Consider the following 27,023-nt stretch of genomic DNA (forward strand, 5'->3'; position numbering starts at 1 on the left):
TCTCTTCATTACATCGTCACTGCTCAGAATTTATTATACAAGGGGCCCTTTGATGGTGCAGAAATGAGCTCTTTTTGAATCTCTGGCAACAGAGCTCCTGCAGGGACAGTGTGTCACTCTGCATACATGCTAAGTATCCACTTGCCACAGGTCTTTTATCTATTGGACTTTCATAGTAGCACAAACTCACAGGAAGGATGAGGGAAGAGGGAAAACAGCAAGAATCTCTCTCCCCAAAACAAATAATCAACAAAAACATGATTTTTTTACTTTCAAAAGATGGTGATGTAATGGAAGAAGAGAGACTTTGACTCATAAAGCAGAGTCTGAGGTATGAGAGAACAATGGGGGAAATAGCAGGGAAATGCTTTCTTAAGGTTAAGATATATGTATTATATGTTGAATATGAATTTATGTGCAAGGACAATGGGGGAAATAGCAGGGAAATGCTTTCTTAAGGTTAAGATATATGTATTATATGTTGAATATGAATTTATGTGCAATTTAATATATAAAGACTTAGTTTACATTTAAATATAACAAATACGAGATGATAAAATTTACTTTATTTCAAACCATAATGATATCATTAAAATCCCAATCCCAGTGGGGCATTTCATCAACCTGTAGAGAGGAGAAAGAACAGCAGCTTGAGTGATAGCCTAATTAGCTAGTAAATTCTATGGGTGTGGGTGTTTAATTCTTTTAAACCCACAAATATTTCTGTTGTCTTTAGTAAGATTGAATTTGAAGATTAAATTTGCTGGAGTATTGTGAAGTAAAAATAATGCTAAGCTGAACATAGACAATGGACTTGGTTCTGAATAGGTCTCCTTCAGATGTTCAAGGCCTTGTGGTTGGGGCAATACAAAATTCTTCAGCTTTTCCTGACACTAATGATTCAGTTAGTCCAGCACCTGGTGGTGAGTACAATTGAATTTGCTTCTTTATCTGAGCAAAAGCTTGCAGGAACACAGAGGCATGGGCGAAAGTGGCTGGTCAGGAAACCTTTTGTCGCAGCATTATTTTCCCTTGCCATGTTTTCACACATCGATGATCAAAATTAATGAAGTTTCAGAAGGGCATAAGAATTACCAAAAAAAAAAAAAAGATTATGAAGGATTTCTAATAAATTGTATTGGTCATAAAGCATGTTGTAAGAAATCATAATTAATAAGAAGTGAAATGTTAACACCACCTCCAAATAGAAAGCAGGATCCCCTTGGAAATAACACATGGAGCTAATACAAAAATCAATGTTAACCATGCTGGTTGCTTGCAAAATTACACAATTAATCCTGTGTAAACTAACCTATCTGCAACATACACTACAGGGTTGCTGACGGCTGCTGAATGGCACAGCATATTAAAGAGCGAGAGCTTTAATGAGATCCCATGAGACTCTAAAGTTTTAAATCATTTTTTCTTTCCTAAAAGAATATTTTTATTCTATTTATTGAATATTCTTCTTCATAGCTCATAAATGCATGGTCAAGTTCACTATTAAATCAGTCACCAAGACAGTCTAAGTCAAGTTTAAAATATGTTCCTGAGCTGGTTTCAGTATAGCGAAGGTTTCAGAGATCCACCTTGTTCTCATCTAATGCCATCCTGTGCTGCAGGGCTCTCAGAGGCTAATGAGCCATTAGAAAATTGCTTCATTCACATAGAGCTTATACCACAGGAAAATATACAGTTCTATATTTGAGATTTGTTAGTCTTGTGTTATTCCACAAGAAAAAAGTAAACACAAATAAACTAATCTCTTAGGTACAATCATAAAACCAAACCAAACCAAACCAAAATCTATTTCTCTTTTACCCAAGCAAATTTGAGTACAACTATTTACATCTTTGTGCAAGGATCTCACTGAATGCTTAGCCAACTAAGCAGACAATTGTATCCAGATTAAGAAGAATATATAATTTTCTGCTGATTGGGAGATGTCTTTAAGACATTTTATCAATGCTTGGATTAACTATTATCTTATCCAAAAACATGCCTCCTGAATAGAGGCTAAATGATTTTTCAAACACTCCACTGTGTTTTCCTTACATGGTTAATTGAATTGAAATTGCCTGAAAGACAAAGCATATTATTGTTAAGAGTATACATTGCAACAGCACCATTACATTTGCTCTTAACTTCCTCTATGACCTGATTATTTAGTCACAACTTCAGTCTAGAAATGGATCAAATTGTAATCCACAAACGCATTGCTTTCCTCTGTTGAAAAGATGTGTGCCATAGTAAATAGATTGGTAAATGCATGGATGGATGGATGGATGGATGGATGGATGGATGGATGGTTGGATGGGCAGTAAGTGGGAATTTGGATAGAGAGATGAATTTGGGAATTAAAAAAGCGTGAAGAGGACCACAGTCACCATCTTTTCTCAGGCTCCCCTAAGAGTTACTAGTTGGTTTCCTCTGCTCTGACTTGACTCTAGGAATCTCACTCATATTGGAGAACAGATACTATAGCAAAACAACTAATGGGCCAAATGCTGAAAGCAATGAATGCAAGGGTCTAAGGCAACAAAGGAAATGGAAGGAGAGGAGATAGGTGGGAAAGCTGCAGGGAGGAACAAAGATAAAGATGCACAAAGGAAATGAATATGCTAGAGTGCAGCTAACTGGAAAGGGGGGAGTTGCTTCTGTGATACACCAACATTAAAAGAGGGCCAATGGTCCACACATGTTACTGTCAGCATACTGGAGTCATTTCCCAGCACTGCTTGATTTACATCCCATGCGTTTTTGCAAACATTTGCCACACACAAAACATGCACTGTCTATCAGAACAAGATGAAACTTTTAGTCATGATTTTTTTGTGTGACAAAACCAGAATCCATTAGAAAAACAATAATAATTTGAGCTCGTGTGTTTGTTTTTATCCCCTCCAGCAGAAAGGCTAGAAGCTAGGTCTGGACGTTCAGAGCATCACTAGAACTTGTACACAGGAACAATGTTATCTTTGACGGCAGCTTCAGGTCTACCTTCAGTGAGTAACCATTCCCTGTGTCCTATGCCTCTCCTCTTATGGCTTTTCTACCAAAGAGATTTAAAAAAAAAATGGAAAGAAACAGTCAGAGAAGAGAAAGCATGACTTACAAATCCTTTCCATTCTTTGAATAAACATCCCACTTGAGGTTTATCAATGCAAAAATCAGATTTTATTGGACAGAGAGGAAGTGGATAGCCAAAGAGTGAAAACAGCATTGACTCTCCATTCAAATCTTGGTAATGGTAATGCTTACAGCTACTATGATTATACACAGCGTAAATATTAATTTTGCCTAGAAAGACTCCCGGTGAATTTATTTACCTGAAATAATATGCATGAATTAACCTGCCATGCATTTTAGCTTTTGCCAAAGTTTTTCTCTGTTCCCAACAAGAAAATATTTTGACAAAGTCTAAGACACACTTCTCCTGTAGCTTTCAAAATTCTCCCATAGTGAGTCTATTCAGCAAAGAGTGTTTCATTTATTGAACTACCTGCTAAGCATTGTAGAAGACAACATACTACGGAGAGTGAAAGAAAACCCTAGCAAAGAGCAGAGAAAGAGACTGGAGAATCCTGTGATCTTGCAGACTAGCCAATATGTTTGACTCAATGAGCTCTGGGTTCATTAAAAGAACCTGTCTCAAAATACAGGGTGGAAATCAGTTGAGAAAGACATCAGTTTGTCAGCCTTAGATCTACCTACACACATACACACACAAACACACTGCACATGTGCACGCACCTCCCCCACCCCATTTGCAATTTCTGAAGAGTAAAACTATTCTATCTATAAAAAAAAACATTGATGTGTTTCCACATTAAATAACAGTTACAATGTAGTCTCCCTTTTCTCAAAGTTATCTGTCTTGAATTTAGAGATTTTTGTTGTTGTTGTTCTTGTTTTTCAAGACAGGGTTTCTCTGTATAGCCCTGGCTGTCCTGGAACTCACTTTGTAGACCAGGCTGACTTCGAACTCAGAAATCCACCTGCCTCTGCCTCCTGAGTGCTGGGATTAAAGGCGTGCGCCACCACTTCTGGCACAAATTTAGAGATTTTAATGTAACATAAGAATTGCTTATTTATGTGTGTGTTTTGGGAGGCAAGGGTGTTTGTAATTGTGTATTATGTGTTTGAATTGTGTTGTTTGATTTGTCTTTAATATTTGTTTATGAGCTATTTTCTTTTCTTTTTTTTTTTAGGCAAACACTCATCCATATAAAAATAATAAAGAAATAATTATATATATATTTTTAATTAGGTATTTTCATCATTTACATTTCCAATGCTATCCCAAAAGTTCCCCATACCCCCCCACTCCCTTACCCACCCACTCCCACTTTTTGGCCTTGGCGTTCCCCTGTACTGTGGCATATAAAGTTTGCAAGTCCAATGGGCCTCTCTTTCCAGTGATGGCCGATTAGGCCATCCTTTGATACATTTGCAGCTAGAGTCAAGAGCTCCGGGGTACTGGTTAGTTCATAATGTTGTTCCACCTATAGAGCTGCAGATCCCTTTAGCTCCTTGAGTACTTTCTCTAGCTCCTCCATTGGGGGCCCTGTGATCCATCCAATAGCTGACTGTGAGCATCCACTTATATGTTCGCTAGGCCCCGGCCTAGTCTCACAAGAGACAGCTATATCAGGGTCCTTTCAGCAAAATCTTGCTAGTGTATGCAATGGTGTCATCGTTTGGAGGCTGATTATGGGATGGATCCCTGGATATGGCAGTCTCTAGATGGTCCATCCTTTTGTCTCAGCTCCAAACTTTGTCTCTGTAACTCCTTCCATGGGTGTTTTATTCCCAATTCTAAGAAGGGGCAAAGTGTCCACACTTTGGTCTTCGTTCTTCTTGAGTTTCATGTGTTTTGCAAATTGTAAGATATAAGATATGAGCTATTTTCTAAGAAATAGATGCACTCTTTAGAATTAATTGAGCTATCTATAGCTCTATACTTTGTATTCATTTTCAAGCTTCAAAGATACTAATTTTAGAACTTTAGAGACCAAACAAATGAGAGCCAATACAATTTCCACCATAGTACATACTTTCCCTTTTTAATCGTTTACCTATCATAGCAGAATGCATGCTCTCTAAGAGTAGGGATGGCTTTAGGTTGTTCATTATTGGCATGAACTTGGCAGAAATATTTGTACTTTTATAGGTGGACAGTTCTTCTATACTTACTGAGTGACCACTTTCCCACTGAATTCTTCAAGTTTTAGAGCTAAAAGATTTTTAAAATTGAACATGGATCCAATAATACCAGAAAGTTCAGCAAACACAAATTTCGCAAGTGCTTTGTCTTAGTCACTGTTCTAACAATTTTAAAAATAGTTCATGTATGAATTGGGCCAGTGTTCTAACATTGGTCTTATTATTTATACCTTTTACAATAATAGTAGTTACTGTAAAAACTGACCGTACTATGAATAGGAAATTGTTCTCAAAAGAAACGGTATAACCACCTACACAAGTTATTTTAGCTTCATGAGTCAACCTTTAGAACACATTGGTTTTTTAATGTGCATTTCTAGTGCAGTTGTGTGCTCCTGTAAAATTTCACTTAGGTATTGTGTTTGAGATGAGATAGTGAAAGTGGTAACTTGAGTGTGTATATGTTACAATCTGAAAAGAGTTTTGAAGAGTGATGTTGTTGAATGAAGTAATGACCATCAAAATGTTCAATTCATGGCTTCTATGGACATGTTATCTTACACACCAGGTGCAACTTTGGAAATGAGATACAATGACTGGGGAATCTTAAAATGATACTGACTCTGAGCATGTGAATAAGGCCAATGCAATCTCAAGTTTGTTTACAGGAGAACAAGACTATGCAAGGTTAATATGGGTACAGAGCAGAAACAAAGAAAAACATTGAAAGGTGCTATTTGCCTGGCATTGAAACGAAAGATGATGCCACAGTCAAGGCTTACAAGCAGCCTCTATGTGCTAAAATAGGCATAGGAACAGACTCCACACAGTAAACACAGGAAAACAAGTGTAAGCCCTACAGACAGCTTGACATTTAGCCGTCTGACCTTCACAGTGGTAAGAGAACAAATTATATAGGCTTTAGGATATTTAGTCTGTAATAACTGTCTACTGAAACAACAGAAACAAATAGAAGGCATTTAGTAAGGATGTGAGCATAGAAATTTACACTTAAAGTTTCGGGACAATTTTTATACATCTCTTGAGTTCAAACAAGGTGCATACTGGCTTCATTCTATTTACTTTACAAGAAGATGGTGTAAGTCTTAAGTCTAAATTAAAACTATGTTGTCTTTTACCAAAACCTCAGGTCTAAAACTCAGATTTATGTTACAAAGTTACAAAGGCAGTTAGAGTTTTACTGAGTGCACAAAATATTTTCACAAATTAAGTCAATAAATATTAAGGTAGAGTGGTTTAATAAATCATATAAGTTAGCTATCACTTTTATATTCATATTAGTCTTAATATTAAACAAATAACTTTACCTAGCACTTCCATAGCATGTTTGTCTATAGTGTAGTGAAAAGAGAACGTGATGAGAGCACTGGTAAGATTACCTACCATCCTACAAACTATGACATACAAGTCCCTGTGTATATGCTAACTCCTGGAGTGCTAAAAGTCAGTCTATTGACCATGCTGACTATGAAACTGACTTGATACTTGCCTAGCATTTTACAACTGTGCTGTGTAGAGCTAAGTCTTATAGAAAAAAAAAAGCCCATCTTGTAGGAAAGCATATAAGACAAAAAATGCTCCCAAAGAAAGTGAATCCTGCAGGGAAGTCCTTGAAAAATCAGCAAGTCAACAACCCAAAACCTTCAGAAAGTCTCTGAAACCAATAAGATACACTTAGTCCCTCCCTCCTTTTCAGTCTTTATGAGAAGTAAGAACTGTTTGGAGACACTATCAGATAAGCTGAGCTCCTTAGAATAGGCAGAGACCAACTTAGCCGTCTCAGTGAAATACTCTCAGACTCGATACGCTGCCTTTACATCTTGCAGTATGTTCGAGATTTCAAGAGCTTGTTATCTGTCCTGAGGCTGGTTTTTGTTGATGTCATTATGAGTGTTTTCTGCTTTTGTAAGCAACAACTCACCCACATCCTTATAAGTAATCACAATAAAACTCATTGTTTCACCAATTTAGACTTTTGTGGTACCTTCATTTGGGTGTGTAATGAGTTCGCTATGTAGGGCAAGTAAGTATGTGGTTGTTCACATCTTCCCCAGAATAGTTTCATATATTGTCATGGTATTATAAATGGTAAGCATGAAGTATCTATTAGGTCTAAGGAGTAAGCCTTTGAATAAGTTTAGGGTACTTTACATACAAGTTTTCTGTTCTAATTGGCATGGTACCTACTCTGGAGTTGACATGAAAGCATGTCTTAATCTTCTCCTATAATGCTTCCACAACTGACATATACTAACCAGTGCAAACATTACTTGGCAATGATGTCAGCTTTTTTATTAATATATTAAAATGCAAAAAGATGATTAAAATATGATCTAGAATTGCAGTATGTTTATACATTTTCCTTTGTTGCCTAGTTTTTTACCTTCTGTGTGTGGAGGAGTGGAGGAGTGGAGGTGTGGAGGTGTGGAGGTGTGGAGGTGTGGAGGTGTGGAGGTGTGGAGGTGTGGAGATATGGAGATGTGGAGGTGGGCAGGTGGGCGGGTGGGCAAGTGTGCAGGTGTGCAGGTGTGGAGGTGTGATGTACATATATATGTGCAGCTGAGCATGGAGCATGCGTGTGCAGAAGCTGGAGAAGGGCACTGGGTCTCCTTTGTCCATGCCTACCATGTTCTCCTGAGACAAGGATTCTCACTGAATCTGGAGACAGGCTGACAGTTAGGAGGCCCCAGTGATCCTCTTGTCTGAATGCCCCATAGCTGGAGTTACAGGCTTGGAAATCCAGGACAGAATTTTTTGTTTGTTTATATTTTTGTTTCTACACATGCAGGGGATACAAGCTCAGGTCTGCATGCTTGCACAGCAAGAGTTTTATCTATATGCCCAACCCCAGGACTCTAGATCTTAATTTAATGAAGTACAAGAGTTTCTTAAAATTTTCTTTTTACATCTTTTATTTCTTTTATTCATACCAAAAGATCCAATGTAATTTAGCTTATGATGAGTTCATTTTCATATTTTCAGTAAAGATTAATAGTGTTATCTGAGCTTTACTAAATTTTCATAGTAAGCACCATCTACAAAAAGCAATCTGAAACTTCTCATGTGAAATTCCTTCAATATATTTGAAATCTATATTTAGACAAATAAAATCACATATTTGATGTTTGTCTCTTAAGTATGTTATGTTATAAATTAGTATGTTATGTGTTAAATATTCAATCATTATATACAGCTATATATTCAAAGTTTTCTTCTGTTTTTGAATTCTTGTTTCTGGGCATCACATGGCACAAATACTTCAAACTTAATTAGCTCTTAAAGTTGTCTTTTTTTTTTTCATTTTTCTCTCACTTCACCAGCACAGGTACATGTTCAATTCTCGATGTCTTTAGACATGCAGTAGCATGTATGATCTTTGTTACAGCCCAATAAACGATAAATGGCTGCTTACTATTTTTTAAGTTAGAGGATTGGGATAAGATTTTCATATAGCCCATGTAATCAATTTTAAACAGTAAAACCTAGGCTCAGTTGGTCAAGGGCATGCATAAATCCTAGGTTTTGGGCCATGATCTATCCAGTAGGTAGCACATGCAATGGACCATGTTCAAGGCCAGCCTGTGATACATGAGACCCTGTTTCAAACAAGCAAGCAAACAGACTTTAATTCAGAAAGCAAATACTGTTTATACAAACAAACTGTTATAAAAACATCCCTACATTAATAGTCTCTTGTTATCTGTCAGTCCTAGATAATAAGGGTTTTGTTTTTCTTCTTTCAGTCTTGCCTTTAATAGAATAGCACGTTAATGACTTCAAACAATTAAACTTTTATTTAGCCTTGTTAGGAAAGTTCTTTTAATAGCTGAATATGCTTGTAGGTTATTCCTTTTGGTTGTCTAATGGTATCCCACAGATGGATGAGTCATACTTTGCCTCTCTGTAGCTCCTCTGTAGTTTTTGTCTGTTTTTGATTTCTTCTGTTGCCTTGACTACATAGAATAGTGAGTATTCTAATATGTTGTTCATCATTAACATTTGTTTTATCTGAAAGTGCTCCATCCTTTCACCTATTTGTCCAGTGTATTGTGTTTTTATGTTTCAGTTTGAACAGAAAGTACTTCTTCAGGTAATGCCTTTGTTCTTTGTTCCTTGTGGGAATTTCTACATAAGTCATGAATACCATCATTTTAAAGTTAACACTCAATGCCTGAATTTTGATTTTTCTTCAGCTATATATTTGACAACACTTAACATCACTAATATAGCAGACCAGCCATAGGAATTTGACTTGACATCAACACAACTTATTTTTTAATATATCAACTTTTAAGTTTCCCAGTAGAAAAGGAGCTATAGATACACTATTTCTTTTTATATATATATTTTTTATTACATATTTTCCTCAATTACATTTCCAATGATACACTATTTCTACTGGAAAGAAGGCATGATACACATGAGTGCACTAGAAAAACGAAGGAATCTAATGTTCATTTGATATGGTCATTGTCCCATTTTTTAAATCAACACTTATCATACTTGTAACAAACAGATTAAAAATATCTTCTGTCTTCTGCATGTAACTCACAGCTTCTCTAAGAATTAGAGTACAAAATACACTCTACCAATCCCTTCTATTTTTCCTTAAGAGTTTATTCTCATCCACGGCAGCGATTTGCTAAATATTACAGAGCACAACACTGGGCCCTCTGTGAGGTCACTTATGGACTATGCAAGTCAAGAGCTGGGAAACAGATACTAAAGCTCTGTCCTTTCACAAGTCTTCCTTTGCTCCACATTTCTTATAAAGGTTTCCTGTATCCAATGGCTGTAAGTCACAATATTCACAATATACATTCTTTATTGAGACTGCCTTATTTTAATATAAGAACACTAAATGAAATAGCAACAGCTTTGATTACAAATATTTCTTTATGACAATCAAGCTTTTATCTCAGCCTTTCTCATTGCCACTGTAGAATACCAATTGAGTCTCATCATTAACAGAGCAATCTGCTCTTTGTGAAATATGTCCATGGTACATTTGCTGTTGTTTAAACATAAAATGCATTGATTTGCCAGACTTCTTAGATTTCTTTGAACTTTCTACAGAAGATTTCATCTATATTGTCATCCTTTAAAATAATGTGGCCCACTCCCATCTACTCTGAATTTACACACTACTAGCCAGTGATTCCACACTCATCACTCTATAGTTTCTAGCCTTCTGTCAACTCTAAAGGGAAAGTTATCACACATACTCTCTCTCTCTCTCTCTCTCTCTCTCTCTCTCTCTCTCTCTCTCTCTCTCTCTCTCTCTCCCTCCCTCTCTCCTCTTCTGGCTCTTACTCTCCTTGCTTTCTTTCCTTTCTGGCTTAGCTTAAAAGGCAGAGAGATTCCTTTGAGAGAATCTTTTTCATTACTTGCCTCCAATTTTTCTCTTTCATGAGCCTTTGTTTCTTTCCTGGAATGATTCTTATGTCTTTATTTATTTATTAACATTCTTAGAGAAAGCAACTGTAGGAGGACAAGAGATTTATCTTCCTCACAATGTTTTTCAGTGTCTGGGATTTAGTCTTGGATCCATAAATATTTGATGAATGAATGAGTGAATGAATGAATGAAACCTAAGCTACATACATACACATACACACTTCACTTGAGGGTATTAATTCTTTTTTCTCTAGCTTCTACCTGAGAGCACAGTTATATTCCTGTAGGTACATTTATTTTCAGTATGTGACAATGCTGTTTCCCAGCAGGAATCTGCTTAAACCATATTAGTCAAGAGTTTCACAGAATGCAGTGCCCTCCCTCTGGATGCACACAGGGCTAAAGAAATAGGAAAATCAAGCTACTAACATTTCCTTTACATGCAGATTTTCAAACTTCTATTCAGTGCATGCAGCTCATAGCAGATGGAGCACACACAAACATATATAAAAGGTTGCTGAAATCCAAATACAATAAGTCCAGGTGATTTAATATCATACGCCACTCTGGCGAAAATCCTGACAAAGAAGAAATTGGTTTGGTCTCTTTCTGTGTTGCCTTGTTTCATTCTAGCTTCAAATTTTGTTAGACATTCATATAAATCAATACTAAGCAAGAACAATCCATATAGAATCTGTAAAATCCAACAAAAAGTGGTAACATTCAGTTTCCTTTTCTAAAAAAAAAAAAAAGTGCATGTGTGTTTTGATCAATGATATCAGTGCTTACAAAAAGATAAGTTGACCAAATGTACTGCTTATGCCATGGACAGATGGCATTAGCAGAAAATTTGGAAGATCAAGTCCTTCTGGTAAGGTGATATGTTCCTAAAGTTATAGGAGAAAACAAGCTATCTGACAGTATTTTAAATTTTTTCTTTATTTTCATGTTATTGTCTATGCATATGCACATGTGGATGTGCACACAGGTACTGGAAAGGCCAGAAGAGGATATCAGACCCTGTAGAGCTGGAGTTACAGGTTTGTTGTGAGCCTCTTGACATGGGTCCTGGTCACTAAACTCCAGTCTTCTGCAAGAGCAGCGAGTGTGCTTACCTACTGAACCATCTCTATAGTTTCTCTCCTATTTTTTTTACAGAGAAAAGTTTGGACAAAGATGAATGCATCTATGATTTCGAAGCTGTGGTTTGGCCTTTGTTGTTTCAAAGCTGACTCTCATAAGCTTCATGAAAGATATATCCATTTACTTCTCCTGATCATAGGAAGAAGAATACACAGACATAGAGATTTTGCTTTTGCTCAAGTTGTCCTCAATGAAGATCAAACTTGAAAATATAAGAATATATACATATATATTATATATAAATTATATAATATATATTATATATATATATAAATTATATATATATAATTTACAACTGTATCAGATATCTTTAGAGGTACAACTATTTCAGGGTTTTTATTTGAGGTTTTTGCTTGGTTACTTTTCCACATAAAAGGGATCAAATACAGGGACTTCCACATGTGTGGCAAGGTTCTACAACTGACCTTCATCCCCAGATGCTGACATCAGTGACAATATCTTACATTTTAACCCAGGTTTTAAAAGGAGCAAGTAGATATACCAGGCTGACATCTAATTGTCAGTGTTCCCATTGTAGCCTCCACGGCACTGCCTTATAGGCATGGCGTTTGTGTGCCTGACAACAATTTCTCTTTAAGTGAATAGAAACTCTTAATATCACTAAGACTGTTTTCTGTAAAATATTAAACTTGTTCCTTTGAGACACCAGAGCTTTTTGTGTTTCTGTTTTTTGACATAAGTTCTTGTTTAAAGCCCAAACCAGCCTGATCTAGCTTCACCTCGCTAGGCACTGAGATTACAGATTCTGCAAATCATCAGACGTTAAATACATCTGTTTTCTTTCATTTCTCTGAGTTTCAGCATTATTTCCCATAGCATTTTGTTTACATTTTCTGGTTTATTTTAGTAAATAAGTTTCAGGCCTATACTCTTATTTTTCAGCTCATCCTAAAAGTATCCAGTGTCATTTAGAATAGTTATTTCACCAATTTCCAAATGATGAATAAACAGACGAATTAATGGAACCAATAAATAAAGCGTTTTTGAAATCGGTAGAAGTGAACAAAAGACAGACAAAAGACAGACAAGAGAGAGAGAGAGAGAGAGAGAGAGAGAGAGAGAGAGAGAGAGAGAGAGAGAGAGAGAGAGAGAGAGAAGAAAGAAAGAAAGAAAGAAAGAAAGAAAGAAAGAAAGAAAGAAAGAAAGAAAGAAAGAAAGAAAGAAAGAAAGAAAGAAAGAAAGAAAGGCAGAACACCAATCTGGAAGTCGTAAAATGGCAAGTAACTGAATCACTTGATAGACCATATCCACCCTTTTCAACCATCAAGTGATAAGCTTATGACAGGGATGCTTCAGTGCACAGAATCATCCTATAATTAATCACCTAGTGTGTGGCCAAGAAAAAGATGTCATTTTTTTGCTCCTAGTAAGCATAGACTGAGTGCTTGACAATCTTGGGGAAATTTTTCACTTTGCTGATGAAATCTTAAGGAGGAAGCACAGCCTATGAGACGGTACTCAGCACTGGAGAATTAGAGGCTCTCTCTCTTTCTTTCTCTCTCTCTCTCTCTCTCTCTCTCTCTCTCTCTCTCTCTCTCTCTCTCTTTCTCTCTCTGTGTGTGTGTGCGTGTGTGTGTGCGTGTGCATGTGTGACACATAGAGAGAGATAGAGATAGACAGAAAGAGACAGAGACAGAGAAAGAAAGAGATACACTCTATGCTTAGAGGCTCAGCTTCTCAACTGCCCTGTCTTTAAACAATACATTTTAATAACTGTGTTACTGTCTCTACATAATTCATTTTCAAGGAGTCATTTCAGAAGACAGAGGTAGAATACTTCACTTATATGTGACAATTGATTTCAAACCCTACAACACAAAAACTCCTTTCTTCTGAGGCTAGAATAAGTACCATGTTGTATTAAAAGGTATAAATGAATATTCCACACAATTCATGGACATATATCTCTCATTCAAAACACTTTGAGATGCAAAGGACTCTATTATTAATCCATACTGTAGGCACTATAACCATATTTTCCAAATAAATAAAATGAAAGAACTCAGTTATACATTTTATTAAAATGAAGTATATAAAAGCTCCAATCCTATTATTTATTTCCACGGTCAATACCAAAATATTTACATTCCGGTGTACAGCGTAAAGGTATCTTAGAAAAATATCCTAATTAGCTACACTTGAATTTTGAAGAAAGATTTATACAAACAGAAGCAGAAGTTAGGAGGATCTTGGCATAAAGGTCCCTATACCCTCCCACCACCATGTTCCCCAACCCACCCACTCCCCATGTTCCCCAACCCACCCACTCCCGCTTCCTAATCCTGGCATTCCCTTGTTCTGGGGCATACAATCTTCTGCAAGACCAAGGGCCTCTCCTCCAATTGATGGCCTACTAGGCCATCCTCTGTTACATATGCAACTAGAGCCACAAGCTCTGAGGGGTACTGGTTAGTTCATATTGTTCTTCCTCCTATAGGGTTGCAGAACCCATTAGCTCCTTGGGTACTTTTTCTAGCTCCTTCATTGGGGGCCCTGTGTTCCATCCAATAGATGACTGTGAGCATCCACTTGTTGTTTGTTTCTCTGTTAACAGATGATTTCAGGATCATCTCAAAACTGAAATGGACTTCAGTAGGTTATTAGAATCAGCAGTCTAGGATGGAATGAATAACCCTGCATTCAGCATCTTGTCAATGGAGGGAACAAGCCTGAGTTTGCCATACATGCCTTAGAGAAAGCCTTCCTCTACCCAGTTGGTTTCTCTGACCTGACTCCAACTTAGAGAGGCTCTAGCTTTATGAAACAGGGGTAAAACCTTTCACAACTACAGTATAAATTATACACATCTCACATTTTACCACATCATAAGGTTTTATCAAAGGATATCAAATTACACTGTGATAAATACTTCAAAAAATTAGCTGTCGGTTAAAAAAAGGCAGATCACAAATGAAATTCCTTCTGCTTTTAAAATGTGAACCTCTTCTCTTGTCCCTTTGAACACTACACAGGTAACAGTTTTCTATCTCAGATGCCTGTATTAGGTTATCTGACTGTCCCAATCTCATCCTCACCCTCTACCCTGCCTGCTATTTGAGTCCATACCCCAGAGCTTCAGCTTCCTTAAACCTGGACTTTTTATCATCAGGTAGGTGCTAGACTCAGAAAAAAGGCAACAATACTCATATTGATACTTCCTGGATGCATGTTTGGGGGTGACTATAAGTCTCTTGGGATCAGCAGGTGGATATAACTCCTTCTGGGGTTCATATGTAAGGACGGTGTTTTTCATGTATTAGGATCACCATAGATTTTTCATCTAATGATTAAATGTGGGAACAAGTTAAGAAAGGAGTGTGAAAATGGACTCCTAGGGGTTCACTTAGCTGTTTTTTCCATTGCTGACATAAACTCTCTCGATAAAAGAAACTTAAGAGTGGGGGAAGTCTATTTTGTCTCACAAGGAATAACTCATTATGGTGGGAAACCATGTCAGGAGGAACTGAAGCCCCTGGTATATCACATCCATGGTCAGGAGAGCAAGAAGATGGATGCACTCTGCTGCTCAGTTCTCTTTCTCCAGCTATATTCTCTGGGACTCTGACAAGATAGTGGTGCTGCCCATTGTGCTTATCTCAATTAATGTAATCAAGATGCACACCCCTTCCCTCCCCCCCCCTGCCCACAAATGCCTAGAAGCCCATCTCCTAGATGATTCTAGATTCTGTCAAGTTCACAATTAACTCTAAGCACCCTTTGGTTGGTTTGGCCCTTCTTGTTTTGTTATACGTTTCTGCCTGCATTATCACAGAACCTGTGATAACCTTAGCATGTGCTTTGTGTGAGACATCAGTGAGTTCATCACAGGAAAGCCAATCCCTGCAAATCCTCACTCCACCTTATAGACTACAAAGGACTGTAGGTCTCTGGTATGAGTTAGCCTGTCATCATGAGGATTAAAATATACAAACCACCTGAGTATTAAAGACAGAGAAAACATAAGCACAAGTCTGTAGCAGATGGAAGAATCTAATTAGAATGTGGTGAGTTTCTCTACTTCCATCCTATTAATGTTTGTAGTAACTTTTCATTGCTGGCTAGTGACATGACTGTTATACTTTAACTAGTGAAATACAACTTACATTTAAATAAATATATTTATACCTATACCTATATGTATACCTATATAATCAGTCAAAGACTCTGTCTGTCTGTCTGTATGTATGTATGTATACACACAAACACACACAAACATATTCAATGAGCAGGTCAAACTATAGCAGGTGATAAAAAAAGCTACACAAAGAGTTTGAAGTAGCATATCTTAGAGAACTAGTGCCCAATGACTGGTCACTTCAGAATAAAGAAAAACACATAAAGTCTGTGTGAGAAACTAGAAGCTTGGGAGGAGGGGGACTGGGGGCTGTTGTGCTACAGGGTCTCTAAGGATACAAGGATGCAGAGAAGAATAATGAAGCCTAGTACCACTTTACTTGGAAAGCAAGTGTGACAGTTACTTGGCCAGCAAAACTGTGGGGAGCCAGGGGAGATTTCCAGGAAATACGTGATATCCTTGTCAAAATGACAAGCAAGAAAGGAGATTTGAACAGTGGCATTTAGGCTGTGGTAAGGAGAGGCTATACAGGGCAGAAATCTGGTGAGACTTGCTGTGCTCTAGCAATTGGAAGAACGAACAAGGAATTTTCCAGAACAGTTGAAAGGGCAGCTAAATTTCTGTGTCAAGGAGAAAATAGAAGCAGGTATTTTGGTGATTTCAAAGGCCAGAAAATGGCAAGTTGCTAAAGCAAAACAAGAAGAAAGTGATCTGTGCTATAGCAAAATTACTGCACTTTGTCAAAAGGGACTCTGGAAGAATTGGAGATCATATGCTCTATGCCAATAGCCAGAGAGGAATTGTCACATGAAACTCACTGTGGTTCTCTACTACTCTGCCCCTCAGGCAGTTCTCACCACAAGTGTTATTTCATCATCTGAAAATGAAACCCATTTGAGAAGCATACTCCTGTAAGGTTATATTACTTGTAGATTTCTCATGTGCCATGCTGCAGATCCTATAACGGAAGGGATGAATTAAAAGGGTCACCATGGAGAACTGGAATGGTGCAGATGAAACGTCAAAATTACCCTGTGGTATCTTTAGTTCCCACAATAGCCACTTATTGCCCTTCTCTGTGTTTTATTTAATACCTTCCAGACTCTCTACTAAAACTTTTAGAATATATCCACTTAGCAGATAGGTAGCTTAAATAGCATCACAGTCTTGTAGTAGTGGTTTCCCAGATTTGTTGCAAGACATTTATGTACTGCCTTCAGCAAAATGTCTAGCAAATGCATTGATCCATACCTTTGTTTATTAAATCTTGTCTCCAGTGGAATGGTTCTTTCACAGTAATCTAAATTTTTGTTTCTGAATCACAGTCCCTCAAAACCATCACTTATTCTCTTTGATTCAAGAGGTGTGTTGTCACTTGACAGTGTGAATAAGTCAAGATGACCTGTTGAGAAAATAAAGCAAAAAATCTGATAACCTGTGAGTGCCTGTTCTAGGCACACTCCTGCTAGTTCTGTGGATTCTGAGGCTCTTGCTTATAAAGATACACTCACATGGTGGCTTCCATTTAAAGGGAACTTAATAGCCAATATAAAATAGAATTGACAATAGTATAGTACTTTGCTATTACATATGCTGCCTTTGTCATTAATATACCTTGTGGAATATGAAAATATACTCATATCCTACATGTGATTTGCCAAGACAATCATAGCCTATCATGTTCTTGTATTTATGATAGGTAAGTCAAAGCTTTAGCATAATAAAAATGATACCCCCACACAATCTGTAATATAAAAGAAAAAGGGAGCAACACATGAAGAAGAAGGTGGCAACAAGACTTAGGTAGACAACATTGTAAAGGTCCATGAGTACACAGGCATGTGCATCTACTGGGCACGATTGTACTTCTTTATAATCAAAGGGCATCAGAAGGAAAAGGAGTCATCCAAAGATGCTCCCTGAGCTATCTCTCCTGGGTCTGCTTCTTGTTCTGTGCTTCTACAACCAGGCTCCACACATCAGCCCTGTTTCTATTATAACTGCTTCTGCAAGCTATAAATAAGATATTCCTATAGCCAAATTCCTCCTCCTCATCATCATGTCACAGCAAACTGCCTACTTCCCTTTCTGTTGTGGTTACATGGCCATGAAAGGAAAAGAGAAACTGTTCTCTACTCTCTTCCCAGTAGAGTCCAGCAACCCTGGTCAACCTAAGCAGCAGGTCTCTCAGTTTCTGGCAGGTGAAATTCAGTGTAAATGGCCCTTCTGCTAAGTGATTTCATACTTTTCACAAGTCCAAGAGATTTATAAAAGAACTGAATAAAAGAGGGGATGAATCTAAACAAATCTGGGAGAAAGAATCAAAGCATCTTGTCAAACCCAAGATTATTAGTCTACAGTATTCATGCTGACACAGGGCCCCTTTATCTCATCTCATTGCTGCTCCCTGTAGATAAAAGCCACAGACATCTTATGAATCATAGTAGAGTACACAGCCTTTGTCATTAACATAACTTGTCGAATATGGAAATGTACTGTAATATCTTACAAGTGATTTTGCCAAGACAATCAGAGCCTATCATTTTCTTCTGTTTATGGCAAGTAAATCAGAATATTAGCATGACCTCTAGGGCATGAAGTCCTAAGGTCCAATGAAATAACAATAAATCTCTCTCTCTCTCTCTCTCTCTCTCTCTCTCTCTCTCTCTCTCTCTCACACACACACACACACACACACACACACATACACACACACACACACACACACACCATAACAAAACAGGATAGTCTCAATTTTGCCAAAACTCAAAAATTATTGGCATGTTACTATTCTCAAATCTGATGGTCTTAAGCTTTATGAAAAGTGAGTGATTGAGGATAGAGAGATGGGTCTTCTGGATGGCTCAAAACTACTTCTGTATTCTACAGACACTGCCACCCATATGTGTACACACACACACACACACACACACACAAAAGAAAAAGAATCTTAAAAACAGAAGTGGGTATATTGCAAGGAACATCATGCTCCCCTAGAACGCAGTGTCTCCCTGGAAGATTTTTAATTTTTTATGTAACTGACCATGTGGTGAATAATAAGTATAAATATATCAAAGGAGATAGTTTGTCAGTTTACTGTCAATATGACAAAATGGCTAAGATAATAAAGTTATAAGAGATGAGGTTTATTTGGCTTGCATTTCAGAGGTTCGACCCCTTGCCCTGTCACAATGAGACTCTAAAGAGTGGGGACTAGGTGGCAATGTAAAATTGCTTTCTTGATGGCCAGCAGGCAATGGATAGAGGAAGAGGGGAGGCCAAGTGCTCCTTTTCCTTTGAAAGCCACCTACTCAAACACCCATGGGCCTCCAACTAGTACCTACTTTCTAAAGGTTCTACCACCTTACTGTAAATCAATCTACCTAGAGTACATAGTAGTTGGTTCTATAAATCTGTTCATAAACATTCCTATTTTTCCATTTCTCCCTATCTTATCTACTAGAATCTGACGTTGAGAAGATAGATAAGCTCTTTCACTGAATCTTGACTTTTTTTTTCAAACCTAGTCTTTAGAAAAATAGGTGATATTGTAAGTTGTGTTTTTAAGACCCTAAGCTGTCATGAAAAGAATATTGACACAGAAACAGCCACAAGAAAAGTAACCAGGGCCATGTGGGCTTTATGTGGTCTTTTTTGCCACAACATCACACAGAATGAAGCCATGTTGGATTACCATCCCATCCACTCAACCCCTTACCAACACAGTGTTGTCCTATAGTCACTCAACTGAGTTCTGCCTAAAGCCCTGACAAAAAGTAACAAGATATTTCATGGTTTAGATTTATGGAATAGTTTGGCATGTATCAACAGATAGGTGAGAAAATGTCATTTCACATGCTACATAACTGGATAAATGGCCATATTTGAGAATTATCTTTTAATAACTCCACTTGTGACTTTTGTTACAGCAATTCTTGGTGTCAACTTGATGATATCCGGAACTAGCAAAAGCCCATGTATCTTGGTATACCTGAGGGGATTTTTTTTAACAAATTAAATAATTTTATATTGGGAAACCCAGTTTTAATCCATAGTTTTTGAGTGGGAAGATTATTGTTAATCTGGACCACATTTTCTGGAAGCAAAGGACATGGAAGTAGAAATCTTTCTCTCTTTGCCTGCTTGCTCTTGCTATCACTGGCAAATTTATTATTTCCCTGGCATTGGAGCATACTTCTTTGGGATTCTAGTGTTGACTGAACACTAACAGACATCCAGCCTTGCGGAGTGAACAATTACAGGATTCTTGGATTTTGCATTGGTAGACAGCCATTATGCCATTCAACTAGCTGGACCACAGCATGAAAGACATTTGGATAAATTATATATATATATATATATATATATATATATATATATATATATATACATATATATAATTTATCCACATATATATGATTACATGGGTGTATACATGTGTGAATATAAATAGAAAACATATTCTATAAGTTTTTATCTTGAGGGCCCTGAGTAATACAACTATAATAAGTTCCCTCCAAGCTTTCTTCTCAGTGACAAACTGTTGGCTCATTTCCCAAATGATACCCTAAGAATCAGATATAAAAAGTGTATATCTGTTAGCCAGATCCATGCTATTTTGTAAAGTTCCTCTATTTTTGCTGCACTGTTTCACGTCCACTAACTACAGTAATTTCATTTCCAGAAGTAAGGTAGCTTGTTTGCCTAGATTCGTGTCTCCCCTGTACCATCAATCCTTAATAATGACCAACGAGAAAAAGTCTTTATTGATCACCTTAAACAACCACTCACTGCTAACTCTATCAATAGCCAACTGCGAACCAATAAAGGAAACATTTCAATATGGTCATCACCCCTATTCCTGTGAAAATTACCAGAAAGGACACAATCCACATTCTAACATGGGGGTCTGGTCTCTTCTCAGACCTGCAGTCATTCTGCTGTCTATCTGCCTACCTGCCTGTATTACTATATTTTTCAATGCACTGCTCTTTAGAAAGACAATTAGTCTAAGTATTCTCCTTGTACTCCAAACCCCAAACATTTTACTATCCCCTGAATTTAAATTATCTCAAGTCCTATGGTGAATTATTTATGTGCAGTTCATCAAAGCAAAAGATGAGAACAGAGTAAATCTGATTTCAGAAGTCAATCATATGGGGACAGTGTTTATACAGCATGTTCTCCATGTGCAGAATCAATTTTAAAACATATGCCACAGTTCACCTTATTGTTCACCTTATATGCAATGAACAATGGAGTGTCCTGCCTGCAAACAATATCACCCGTTTTGTATACTTATTAATGCACTGAGTCTAAAATGTACTCTTTGGAAAAGGTTTCTTATTCTGTTAGGGATTTCGTCTTATTTAAACAGCAAGAGAACTGGGAAAGAGTTGTTCCACCTGACTTTCAGAAAATGAACTGCACTCTAAGAGGTAATGTTAACTTCAGGATCATTATCCACATGATTTTTGAGTTATCCCATTCCTTACTGCAAAGCTCTCTTTCTTGATGGAAGGACACTGAGTGTAACTTCTTTCCTCTGTGAACAAGCCTGTAAGACTGACCTGTCAACCACTAAATATGGCACATATTGTCGTCTACTAGAACCAAACTGATGATTGTGCTTGTTCAAATCGTTTCAAAATAAAAGCAAATACTGACTGAGGACAGATTTTCATAATAAAATTCTGTGCTATACAGTAATGATTTTTTTCTCAGAAAATTATATTCTTCCGTTCAAATTCCAGGATGGTTGTATAACGCATAGGTAGCTGCTGCTGACCTTGGGCAGACACCCATGCACTCACTGATTTATTTTATATTTTATATGCTATACTAAAATAATTGTTTTATAGTCAGAATTCTTTTGGAAATATGTGATAAATCATTATATCACTCAATATGAGTTTGAATTTTAGGACATTTATAGAGATTTAAATATATTTTGATTGGGTTTAATACCATGTGTTAGTTATGATAGCTTACACATTTAAGAAATTAGTCTATATGATTCAAGGCCTTCAAATTCATTTTAAATGTTTTTGGACTGGGAGCAAATACATAATTATTTCAGTTTCTCAACTGTAAGCTTAGTTATGTTATAAATACTGCACAACAACCTCCTCTCATGCATAAACATATCTGCAACTGCCCATGAGTCCAATTCATTCTTGGTATCAGTGCCAAGCAATGAAAAAGACAGTAGAATTCAACCTTCAAAGATAATAAACCCTAATACAGATGCAGATGGGTAAAAAGCCCAGAAGTTAATGATCCATTCCTTTTATAAACCACAAAAACAAAGGTGCATCCCAACTTGTTTCTCAAGGAGGACAGAGCCTGGCTTTCTCTAGAGACAGGAAATGACAGGCCACAGCTTTCTATCCTTTCTCACCAGCTCTGTATTTGCAGGGACAAAAACTGGCAGAATGTATCCTTAATTGAGGTAGTAAATACTAGGCTGTAGCAGATTGTCTTACTGTTAAATACAGTAATGGGTTTTTAATGGCTGCTGTCCAAAATTACATTGGAGAAAAATGGTTTATTAGTAATAATAATAGCTGACACCTTTATCTTCAAAACACTTTACAAATATTAGCTCATTAATCCTCCAACTGCCACTGAAGGGGACGGTCAATGTTGTTCTTCTGCTCAGCTTATAACTGGTGAAACAGGAAAAGAGAAGATAGCTTTCAAAAGATTTTGTGTGCGGATGTCAGTTTCCAATTTAAACAAGTCGTATCAATTTTAAAATGTGAATGGAAGGCATTCTCTGATGAGAGCCCCACCCATCACACACTTTTCTTTACTACAGGGACAGGGTTTAAGTCAAATCCAATTTATTTGGCCTTGATCCACTAATGCACATACTAGGTTGCACCTGAACTCCTTAGTCTTTTAAGACGACTCCAAGCACATCAACTGGGGGCAAAATCTAGTCAACCTCAGTCACAGACAGAAACTTGCATGCATAAGACAATTAGGCTGTTGAGACTCTATGAGATCTCTCTCCTCTGAAAAATTTCCAGAGGTCACAAAGCAAAATGGAATTAAGGGATTTTTTAAAAGTTAGTTTGTTTTCTATTTTTATCCATTCATTTTGATCTCCGCAGAAAAGAGAATATCACTGAAAAATAACAAATAACTCCAAGTAGTCAATTAATTATTCATGCAGCAATAGGTTGTAGGCTGCACATGCTAGAGCTATTGTTTATGTTTCCTTGCATATGGCCACATCAATGCTCTGAAATTCTTGTCATTATACAATCTATGAATCATTTTTAGCACCATAATGTTTGAAGCTAATATATTAAATCTTGATAGTCGGTGCATTGTATAGTGTGAGTTACAAAAATGTAAAGATATTCACAACCCAGTGATAAACATGCCTTTTTGAAAAACTAAGTGCTGTACTCTAAAGAAGCAGGCAGGGGTTAAACAAATGCTCAACATTTGAGTACACAATGGAAAGATATGGGATCTCCTATCTACAGAGAACAGGCAACAACCATATTCTTAATACTAACCTGTACACACAAAGGAGCCTGTTAGAATCAATTAGCATTTAAGAATGCTATTTACATATACACACTAAAATACTAACAAATTAGCACTTACTTCTAAATACTCTAATTAAAAGACAAGTCCCCACCTTTCCAAAGTAAAGTTCACCAGCTGAGAAAAAAATAACATTACTTCCCAAATTACCGTTATATTGATTGACAGGTACCGATAAAGACAGTGTTATATTTAAGGTCTCAATCATTGTAAAGAATGGTAAGGTGAGGCAGATCATCTGCTATCTTGAACTATTTTTTCTTTATCCAGAATAGCAGAAATGACAAACACATAATACCATTGGTGACAAATAATACCCAGATGTGAGAGAAATCCATGCATATTTATATTATGAATTATCTAGTCTTATTTTAAGAATGCAGAAATGGCAAGCAAAATCTCTGGGGAGAGCAATTGCTGGCTTCTACATACAGCGCTACCCAGGATCTGGCACAGGAACTACCATGGCAACAAATGCTCTTAAGGTACACTTTTAGAGGGAACACAAAAGCTCCCATGGAGTTAACTGTCAACTTGAAAAAAATCTAGAACCACCTGGGAGACAATCCTTGTGATCATGTGTGTGTGTGTTTGTGTGTGTGTGTGTATGACTGTTGCAGTGTATTTTGACAAGATTTCTGGAGGAAGGAAAGACCAATCCACTCTGCGTTGCACCCTTCTATGCATTGGGGCTTGGCCTGCATAAAAAAGGGGAAAAGCTAGTTTGTCATGGAATTTACTCGCAGCAGAGTTTAACTAAGATAGCTACACATATCCCCACCTCTTGCTAATTTTCCTCTCAGTAATCATTCTTCAATATGACTCTATTGCATGAAGGATTTTAAAACCTCTTTTTAAATGGTATTGTAAATAGGATATTTGTCTGTTGCATGACACTTTAGAAAGACTGTTTTTTATCTACTTTTCTCATGTTTACTTTGAATAATCAGATACATAACAAGTAAGTTTGAACAGACAGCAGAACTATAGTGGTAGTCTATAGTGAAAATCAGAATTGATACTTTAGGGGAACGTTGATAGACACAGTACATTTTGAGTATGAAGTGTCAGAAAAGAGATGCTGAAATGGTGTATTGGACTAGGTCCAAAACAGAGTAAGTACAGTTGAAAGCTTGGGATAAGGAACTAGGTCTTTCACTTTGAGTTCTGTCATTGACACATCACATCAAAGCTTTCCTTGGGGAAGGAATTCTGCTCCATGAGCAAACCTGATTCCATAGAAGCTGTCTTTGGCATCCTCTGCACTTTTGTATCAACACTAGTCTTGGAAAGCAGAGAGAATCCAGGCGGATGGACAGTTTGTTCTAAAGCTTGGGGACCACAGTTGAAGCACATATGTGGTTATGATCACACCCATCTGGGGTGATAAAAATAAAGGAGGATATAATAGCAAAAGAAATTAGCTAAAGATGTCCTGAGGTTTGTTTGTGGCAATTCAGGTTGTATCTTTCATTACTCACTTTCCATAAGTTAGAAGTATCCACTAGATACTGAGTTTTGTTGCACACCTATCAAACCCCTCTATTATGAACCAGCATCCATCCTGTTCTATTCTGAGATAGCTGGCCTTTACAGAGAAGACGCCTTTAGCTTCTGACTGGGGATCAAGTTTGCTATTCTGCAGAAGGACTAGCATTTGTTGAAACAGGGAGATGGCATTGTCTTTTGACTAGGCATTAGTTATACCTCTGTCAAAAGCCACAGGTTCAATCTGGCTCTTCTCCTAGTGACTTCACTTCCAACTTTAAGATGAAGGCCAGTATCATCCTCAAAGTTATTTAACACCATGTTGATTTGTCCTAACCCTATTTTAAAAAGATGCCAACTCCTATTTAAATTCCTTTGACTCGCCCTTTGGAAACTAAAATCATTGAAGGGGGCAGGGGTTAGGTTTGACCGAGACCTGACAGAAATCTGAGTCTTTCAATACCCAAGAGGTGGCCATTCAGCTATTCAATTCATACCAAGGAAATTTTCTATCAGCCAAAATCACAGGTCAAGTTATATGATTTGTTTTCCAAAATGAGCCATATGAAGAACTCTTAGAACTTTAGATATTATATAAAAAATTTAATTAGAACTTTTGGGGGAGCAGGCAGAAAAAAAATACATTTTCATATTATATTCAATCCAAAGGGCTAAAGTTTGAATTCTAAATCCCTTTTATTTTACACTGCACAAGAAAATTTTAAGCTGAAACTCACCGATAAGATAATTGTATCCAAAGTTAGTTATTTTTCCTGCCTCCTTTGAAATCATAAGGTAAAAGACACCTATTTTCAAACCTCAAAATACCTGGTTTCCTGATCTTTCAGCCTGCTATAAATCTACAAACCTTGTATGACCTCTTAAATTCCGTGTGGCTTACTCCAGTCATCCACATAATCACAATAATGGCTCCTTTTCTACCTTTCTAATAGAGAGAGATGGTTGAAAAATGAAATTGTACTCATCAGGGACTGGACAAGGCTGTTATGTTTTCTAACCAAACTTCGTGACAGCAGGGCAACTGTGAGTCAGTACTCAGGGCTGCAGGATCTTAGGGATGACATATGCAAACCTAAGGCAATTGGGGCAGGGCACTGGAATCTCGTTGCAAGCTCCACAGACTCTGATTGATGGGAGTAGGGTAGTAATCTGAACAGCTTTCTAAGTACTTCTCATTTCAGCCACAACTAAGAACTACTAGTCTCGATCTTTGAAACAGCTGGCAGAATTCATATAAGTGCATCTAATTAATATAGGCAAAATACGATGGCATCATGGATTACAGCTCACACATATTCATACACAAAGGAGCTAAACAGGCACCTATTTATCTGTTCATTCACATACTAAGAATGATATAAAAAGGTGGAAATTAATGAGCAGTTAATAGGTGCAAATGGTCTCTGTACAGAGAGAATCTTGTGTAATGTTCACAACAACAAGCATGAGCTAGGTGTGTAAACCATTTTTATAAGTGGAATCAATCTGAACTCAAAATGACTTCGCTACACCTGTGAGTTGGCCACTTCAATTTTGAACCCTGGAAGCCTGACTACAAACCCATTGCATTTAACCATCACAACAATGTGCTTTCTACCATGCCAGGGACTGTAAGAGTTTATGAGGTGCATAAAATGGAACACATGCCCTCAAAGAATTTACAATCTGAAAATGGAATTGTGATGAGCACTAAAATTCATAGGCTGTAGAGAAAAACGATATGATTGTTGTTCTTAGAGAGTAAGGAAAAAGGCAATCATATGGGGTGGGAAGCTGGTGGCTGTGTAGATTTCCTATTTCTGTAATTACTAAGAAACAAAACAAACATCAGAAGGAAAAATGTGGCGAGATATAGTAAAAGTCCAAATGTATTGCTACATTTTCCAAATTCAATGCATTTACTATTGTTGACACAGTCTGCCTGCGTCCTCTGAGTTGGATGTTCATGTCTACTTCAAGTTTACTCAATTGTCAGTTCAACTGATGACCAATGAATTCACAACACAGCATCACAGCTTAAAGGATTCGTCTCACCTCAAAGCACTCTACCTCTATCTCTATGCTTGAGTCTTAATTACATGCATACACCTACACATAGTCTTACTGAATTGACTTTAGAAAAAGATGC

At 37.2% G+C, this 27,023-nt stretch overlaps 1 protein-coding gene across 7 annotated transcripts in view; it reads right to left on the reverse strand.

The window, feature by feature from the left end:
* Positions 1–27,023, reverse strand: part of Chl1 (cell adhesion molecule L1 like) — a 204,733-nt gene that overhangs the window by 173,275 nt on the left and 4,435 nt on the right. The window contains exon 1 of one of the 7 annotated variants that reach the window (XM_085840208.1): positions 17,075–17,093. The exons of the other annotated variants lie outside the window; for them this stretch is intronic. The gene's annotated coding sequence lies outside the window, so the exon portion shown is untranslated. Of the gene's footprint in view, positions 1–17,074; positions 17,094–27,023 lie in introns of those variants that run through there. 7 annotated transcript variants of the gene reach the window in all.

This window comes from Mus caroli, unplaced genomic scaffold (genome assembly GCF_978045245.1).
Source record: "Mus caroli unplaced genomic scaffold, Mus_caroli_1 scaffold_7, whole genome shotgun sequence".
In the NCBI taxonomy this organism is placed as follows: domain Eukaryota; kingdom Metazoa; phylum Chordata; class Mammalia; order Rodentia; family Muridae; genus Mus; species Mus caroli.